We start from the raw sequence: 8,291 nt of genomic DNA, 5'->3' as shown, positions 1-8,291 counted from the left end.
GATGTTTTTGATTTATAGACCTTTCCCCCTGAGCTTCCAGAAATTTGTCATTTACAATTCAGTTTTTCCCACCCAGGCAGGGCTTTATTTCCATGGAAATTCCTGCTTGTGAGTTACTTCTTTAGTAAGTTGTGATTCTCTGTATCTGCTTGTCTTTGCAATTTGGGGGCAGTGTTTTGCCATGAAACCTCACTTCTCTGATGAATGTAAGAAGAGTTGTTGACTTTTCAGTTTGTTTAGCTTTTATTTGTAGTTAGGAGAGAGCAGCAACTTCTAAACTCCTTACAGGCTGGTCTGTAAACTGCAAGTCCATCCCAATCTTTTTCAATTATCTGTTCTTTTAAATTTATTTTCCTACACAAAAATAAAAGGATATATATATATATATATATATATATATATATATATATATATATATATATATATATATATATATATATATCCATATATATATATAATTTCTTGAATATATGTGCAAAATACATACAAGAGTATACTTTAAGGGCAATGTTTCCCCTATTTGTTTCCCTTATTGCCTTTTAAATGTCGAAACTAATGGCATCTTAAAATATTCCATTTTAAAGGTGTTCTGTCAAGTTTTTAGAAATTCATGGTGATCAATTTTTTTTCATTATTGATAGTTGGGATGTTAAAACTTGCAATGTAACATGAAAATATATTCATATTTTATAGTATTGCTACAGTCTTGAAGCCTTAAAATATGAAATATTGAAACTTACTTTTGATGTGATTCCATTGATTAGAAAGCAAAATTTGTGATATACCTATACTTGCATATATTGCTTAAGTATCTATATTCCTAACAAGAAAGTATGTCCTTAATGACTGGTTTTGTAAGAGAATCAGATCTGCCACTTAAAATATTATGTGTCTAATGAGAAGAAATTTCCCCAGATTAATTCTGACTCTATATTTCAAACTTTGTTTTTGCACAATTGCCAAACATGCTTTCAGTAACAGAGCCCAAAGGACACATTCATATTGACATATAGCATCTATCCTAGCATATTTGGGCCATGACGTCAGATAGGTTAGTGCAGTGGGTAGGGGGATTTTCCTCTACTGGGATAATTATTGTTAACTGATTAGCAGAAGTGACTAAAAATGTATAAACTTGCCCTACTAAACCAAAATAAAATGTGGTCCCTAATAACATCAACTAGGTCTCAAAAACATGACTATGCTTCCCCTTGACTATCAAAGTTCACTTAAAGGAAGAAAGGTATAGTTTAGAAGAATTTGCATGTAAGAGGACCTTCAGCCTAAGCTTCATTAGCTTGGCTGTGAATTAGCTTCTTAGACAGAAACACTATAATACTCCCAAAAGTGATTAGACTCATAAGGAAAGCTTCAGTGAAGACTTACTTCCGGGAATCTGATGTTTTTCCCTGTCAAGTAGAGCAAACATTAGCAAACTCTGGGACAAGGAAGCCCAAAATTAGGAAAGTAAAGATTTGTCTTTCCTAGGAGACCAAGAAAGAAGGTTCTGGGAAGCAGAGATACAATAGGTATATTTTCTTAATTAAAAAAAAAAAAATTTCTTGTAGAGTGAGAATGAAAGAAATAAATATATTAATAATTTTGCTCAAATTATCATAAACATTTTAGAGATTAAAAGGATAGTCTGAAGTTCAAAGACATTGAGCTCACTTATATAAGACTACACAGTTACTCTGTTTCAGAACATAAACTAGAACTCAGTCTGTTATAGGCCTCAGAGCTTTTGTTCACTACACCTCACTGTCTTCTCATCACTTTTAAAGCCACTTCTTCCCACAGATGGCTTCCTATATCTGTCCCATGGATGTGTGTCCAAGGGGATATAATGTAAAGAAATTTCTGAAACTTGAAAACATATCTGCTCCTTATCTGTTCGAAAAGGTATGCTATTATTTATATTGAACTTAACCAAATAAAATTGCAACACTAATAGCCCCAAATTGGTCAAGAATGGTCATTTTCACATGATTCAATCAATATTCATATAGAGATTTTTGATTTCTGTGGCACAGTCAAACTTTTCCTATGTACTTGGGCTTCTTGCTTCTTAATTCTACTTAGAAATGCTTCTTACCATTCCCATTAGTTTAGCACATTGTATTTGTATGCCAAAACATATTAAATATAGGTAGTTTCATATTGTTCCATCTAACATTTCAGAGCTTTAGAATGTTGTAAATTTAGCACTTTAGAACTTAAAGATTCATGATTGATGCATGAAGTAAACTGTAAGATTTTTCAAAGATCTTAAATAATAATTTAAAATTATTAGATTAGTACCAGTTTATTCAAGTGGAAAAAAAATTAAAACTATCTGTTTTCTCTTATTTGGAAGTGTTTCACTTGGAGGGATAGTAATAATTTATTTGCTTTTAAAAACTTTCTATCTAGCCTATATTTTGATGTTAACATATTCAAATTTGAAAGATTATTCATTACAGAATGCTATCATATCTATCTAATAAAACTTTAAAAAATATTTTTGACACATTATGATATCCATTTGCCAAACTAAGAAACATAACATGGTTTGCTTTCTTTTGTAGATGCAGAAAACAATTTTTCTTTAAATAGCAAACATACTGTATATACATGTAGGCAAGTATGCCACTGCATTTGACCTACAAGGATGACAGTTTCGTGTATCAATTGTTCAATCTAACATGTATTTTTGCTTAACAATTTAAATTATATATTTATTTTAGAAGATTATATATATAAACACATATATTATAAAACACTATCTTTAATTTTATAAAAGTAATGAGGAAATGTATGAACTTTTCTAAAATTTAGTGTACAGTCACCAAGATAAAATGGTTTAGATTTATCTGCATTGTCATTTTATTAGTATCTTTGCTATCACTACCACAAAGGATGAACCACAAAGTTTTAAAGCTCTCACAAATAGTTTGCTGCACTCATATATATTTATAATAATTTACATCTTAAATGTTCTTTCTCACACAACATATAAAACATTAAATTGAAAAATAAGATTTTAATTTGTCACATTTTGACTAATATCACATATGTTCAATTTGTAATTAATAATTAATTATTAGCTAGTTCATAAAAGAGACAAATTTCCTTTACAAAGATTTGTTCAGAAAATGCATGGGTTTTCCTTCCAGGGACCACTCAAATAGTTTAAAGAAATATGTGATAATTCAAGTATGCCTCTTTGTTGTGTAACACGTGTACTACACATTATCACAAAGAAGAAAATCGCCTATAATCACATCATCAAAGAATACAGTTATCTATATATCTGTCTATTCCTTGCTTTTTTACTGCAGGAATTCCTTCTGCCACTTATGCTCCTATGCTCCAACTATATTCACCATCCAGAGACCTGCATGGCCAGACCTTTTGGAACCATCAGGAAAAGCCTATCTATTATCTCACCAACTTAGACTCTTTAGAACATGACAGATTATCTTTGTTGATCACTTTAAACTTTGTTGAAAAAAGTGGGACAATTTCATTTTTAACAATATCGTATTCCTCCCTGCTGCATATGTTTCTACCCTCTTTAAAACATGATAGGAAGGAAGCAGTTTTTTCTGCACTGTGTATCTTTAAAAATCCTCTCCCATCAATGTGAAAAGTATCCCTATTCCATAATGCTTCAACCTTCTATTGTGGTCATCTGTGGTTATACTCTAAGCTTTCTGTTTCATGACTACTGTTGTACACACCATCTTCAAGGTACATAATGTTTGCTTTTTTTTTTTTCCCCCCACAATTTGAATTTTTTTGTAGAAGTTTTGCCTTGACGAGAAAATCCTGCATGTTCTTTAAAATATTTGTTCTCCACCTCTGATTGTTTTCCTTTTGCTATAATTATAAAAAATGTATAACCCAATCACCCTACAGAAGCATTCTGAGGACCTTTAAAAATTACATGTGCTGTATTAGGGAAAGGTGGAGAAAATCCACAATGGAAGAAATGAGTTCTTAGAATGTGTTGTGTAGATATTCCAGAGTTAAAGAAAAGAAAGATGATTTCATATTCTTTCCTTTCTGTTTAAAACTATTTTCCACTGGGCTCAAAATGGGGCATGATATCTTTATGAAACATTCTGAAACTGTGACCTTTAAGTCAAAGTGTGTACAAGGAAATAATTTTCCACTGTAACATTTCACTTAATACAGTAAGTGGCATACAAGTATCTGCATATTTATAGTATTAAGGTAAGTAGGTAATTTGCAAAATGCATTTAAAGATACTCAAGCTAAGAGTCAGACACCCTCTAGCAGCTCATCTGATTCTGCTAATCAAACTCCCAGCTTCAAAGGGCTAATGCAACATTACCACATACTCCATAAGAGCAGCAGTTCCAGGCATCAAGGTGATATAATGATCACAGACACAGGAGAAATATTTCAATTAAGGGTGGCGTAGCAGCATGCTACTAAAGGCACACAGCATCATGCTAATTAAAGTGCAATAAGCCAACAAAGGCCATCAAACATTATCCTACCAGAGGCAATATAGAAAACTGATGAACCAAAGCAGTTGTTTTGTTTTTAAAATCAAAATGCCAATATGCTACTGACTGGTGAAATACAAATGAATTTGGGTCTCTAAGAAATTAAAAATATCAAATACTGAAATTTTAAATCAATTCTTTAATCAACTAATACAGGGTGGAAGTGTGAAGCCCTGAATATGCTCCCAAATTGTAGCAGGTAAATACAAATAAACAATGTCACTGCATTAAAATTACTGCTTGATATTACTGAACAAATATCTTTATTGAACATCTGATGTAAGAAAAGCAGTGAGTTAATTAAACTATGTATGCTTATTCTGATCAGTGAAATATTCTCCTTGAAGTTAAAATATGTTTATGCCTTAACATTTTCTTTATGTATAAAACAACATCTCTGCAGGAAATGTGGCATTATATCAACGGTTATTAGACTGAAAGCAATAGACAACTCAAACAGGTAAGCCTAATAGTATACTGTGGTAGAAGTCAATTAAATAAGTCAATTTAATGCTTAGGAGTATACTTTTCTCTAGAATTGAACTTGAAAACATTTTTTTTCCCACAGAAGCTATAATCACTGAATAGACATAAATAAGTGAAGGAAATTATGCTATAGATACAATAATCAAAATCATTTTAACTTTGCAGTGATGTAATCTGGATTTGCAGTCTTTAGTCTTAGGGAATCATGTACAACTATGCATGTAGGACAGGTCCAAAACATTTTGAAAAGATATAAAGAGTATAATTAAAAATATCATGATGAGTGCTCAAAGGAATTCTTTGAAAGATTTCAAATAAACAGGACATTAATGAGAATGCTGTAATAAAGCTGTGGCCTGGGCTATGATTCTCGATTGTATAATGTGAATTACAATATGTAATTATACAATTACAGTCCAAGTTATGAAATCAGCTAGTATTTATAGCCAATGTCCACACATGCTATTGTTAATAGCTAGCAAATAAATATTGCAATCACCATGGTATAATAAAACTCCAATTCACATTTTTATCTTTGAAAGCTGAGTCATTGAAATCTAGCATTTGAGCTAATCCATCCATGAATGTTAAACAAGAAAATTGAGAAAAATCCATAATATTTTTAAATGAAAATAAGCAGACACATATTGTCTTAATAAAAATCTCCATGTAATTACTTTAATGTACAATAACTCTGTCATTTATTATGCAGTAATTAAGTATAATTGTTCCCAATTCTATCAAATATCAAAAGCTGTACTTTATTTCAGCCAATTTTTGAGAGATACATATTCACAGGTCATAGTTATATCTTAGATTTACTGACTCTGTGGATTCAGAAACACTAGATTTGACAAAGTCTGAAACAACAAAGAGAAGTTGTCTATCTCCAATGTTTTAATCTTAAAGCATATATTACTTCTAATTGGATGACACTTCTTCACCAGGTAGTAGAAACAAAGAGTAAATCTGTGTACATTTCAAAACATGGGTTATATAACTATATGTTTTCTTTAAAAAATAGAGCTTGAAAGGCAGGATTCAAAGGAACCTGCTATTCTGAACATGTACAAAGGAAGACGTTTCCTTAGCAACAGGAAATAGGTGAAAGCTCTCAGGAGTCATCCTTCCACCCATGCTCCTTTTGAGTTTGATAATGTTTCCAAGATCATGTAGGAAAGATAGAGTGGATTTATCATGAACAAACAATACTGCTAGTTACGGAGCTTTCACAGCATTTATGAGTTGCCCAATGCCTTGTTTGTTCTTGTTGGCATGACAAGAGTAGTCATTCTAGAGACTAGGCTTCTTTTTTTTTTTTTTATCATTCTGTATATTCTAAAGAGGTTTAAGACTTTAAAACTATGTTGTGAATTCTTAATAACTCAAAAGACCTTGTCACATATAGAAACAAATCACAGGTTTTATAGTCATTCCATCTATTTATGAATTCACTTAGAATTGTGTTATATTTTGTCTTTTTTTAATGGAAAAATGGAACCCCCATTGTATAGGAGATGTTTTTAAACACTTCAGAAAAAACATTGTATTAACCACTTGATGCTGTGAACCTTTCAAAGGTAAGTATAAGACTGAGGCATATAGAGATTTAGTTTCATGTTTTGTTTTTAGTTATGTACTAAGTGATTTTTGGCAAAACGAAAATGTGCCAATAATTGAAAAATTGCTTCACTTTTAACATGTTTTTTTTCTTTAAATCATCAAATCTCTATTTTACTGTATGGAACTATAAAAAAGAGAACTTTCCTGACTAATGCTATTCAAATACTTAATTCATCATGCACTATGCTGGAGTCTGGGAATATAAATATGAGTAATGAACAGCCATGACCCCAAAAGGCCTACAATCATTTTTATGATATAACTTCAAGAATTTGAAATAACTTAGTAATTAGGTTTATTTCTCTTGTTATTCATAATTCTATAAATACTCTTGCATCAGATGTATCTGGTAGAATTTGTAATTATTATGCTTAGTAATAATAAAGGACAAAAAAGAAGAGTGATTCCTAGAATTTTCAAATATATTGTCAAAAGTCTTTAGCAGAAATTTGATGAATTTATTTATATAAATTTTTAAATGATAGCTCACATGAAATAAAATTTATATACAGAAGGCTGAGATGTTTAGGTTAGTAGAGGTAGTTGAATGAAACTGCCTCAATTCAAAGGAAATAGTAAAATTATGCAGAATTCAGTAGCATATCTCACAAAATTAAAATAGCTTTATTTTGATTCTAAAACTAATGCATGTATAGTTAGATCAGAATAACTCGTAAAAGCACATGGAAGATACTGGTAATTCCTTCATCAATCAGATGTTATTTTATAAGACAAATGAAAACAATAATTCTAGAGTGCATGTGTGCTAAGTCTTTTCAGTTGTGTCTCTTTGCGACCCTGTAGCTTGCCAGGATGCTTTGTCCATGGGAATTCTCCAGGCAAGAATACTGGAGTGGATTGCCATGCTCTCCTCTAGGGGAACTTTCCGACCCAGGGATCGAACCCACATTTCTTATGCCTCCTGAATTCATAGATGGGTTCTTAACCACTAGTGACACCTGGAAGCCCAAGTCTAGAGTGGTTAATATTTATTTTCTTACTTTCGTGCCATCTCTTGAATAATATGGTTTATGTGTGTTGAACTCATTTAATTCATTTACTCAGTTCAGCTCAGTTCAGTCACTCAGTCATGTCCAACTCTATGTGACTCCATGAATTGCAGCACTCCAGGCCTCCCTGTCCATCACCAACTCCCAGAGTCCACCCAAACCCATGTATATTGATTCAGTGATGTCATGCAGCCATCTCATCCTCTGTTGTCCCCTTGGCCTCCTGCCCCCAATCCTTCCCAGCATTAGGGTCTTTTCCAATGAGTCAACTCTTCTTATGAGGTGGCCAAAGTATTGGAGTTTCAGCTTCAGCATCAGTCCTTCCAATGAACACCCAGGACTGATCTCCTTTAGGATGGACTGGTTGGATCTCCTTGCAGTCCAAGGGACTCTCAAGAGTCTTCTCCAACACCACAGTTCAAAAGCATCAATTCTTCAATGCTCAGCTTTCTTTATAGTCCAACTCTCACATCCATACATGACCACTGGAAAAACCATATCCTTGACTAGACGGACCTTTGTTGGCAAAGTAATGTCTCTGCTTTTTAATAAGCTGTCTAGGTTGGCCATAACTTTCCTTCCAAGGAGTAAGCTTCTTTTAATTTCATGGCTGTAATCACCATCTGCAGTGATTTTGGAGCCCAGAAAAATAAAG

The 8,291-nt window shown here is 32.4% G+C and overlaps 1 long non-coding RNA gene across 5 annotated transcripts in view; it reads left to right on the top strand.

Moving 5' to 3' along the window:
• The first annotated feature begins 445 nt into the window (after positions 1-445).
• The window catches only part of LOC122450887, a 36,339-nt gene continuing 28,493 nt past the window's right edge, over positions 446-8,291 (top strand). For all 5 annotated transcript variants that reach the window (XR_006272268.1, XR_006272266.1, XR_006272267.1 and 2 more), the window contains exon 1: positions 446-6,583. This is a non-coding gene — a long non-coding RNA (uncharacterized LOC122450887). The remainder of the gene's footprint in view (positions 6,584-8,291) is intronic.

Source organism: Cervus canadensis, chromosome 12 (assembly GCF_019320065.1).
Source record: "Cervus canadensis isolate Bull #8, Minnesota chromosome 12, ASM1932006v1, whole genome shotgun sequence".
NCBI lineage: Eukaryota > Metazoa > Chordata > Mammalia > Artiodactyla > Cervidae > Cervus > Cervus canadensis.
This window is presented reverse-complemented; position numbering and strand designations above follow the sequence as displayed.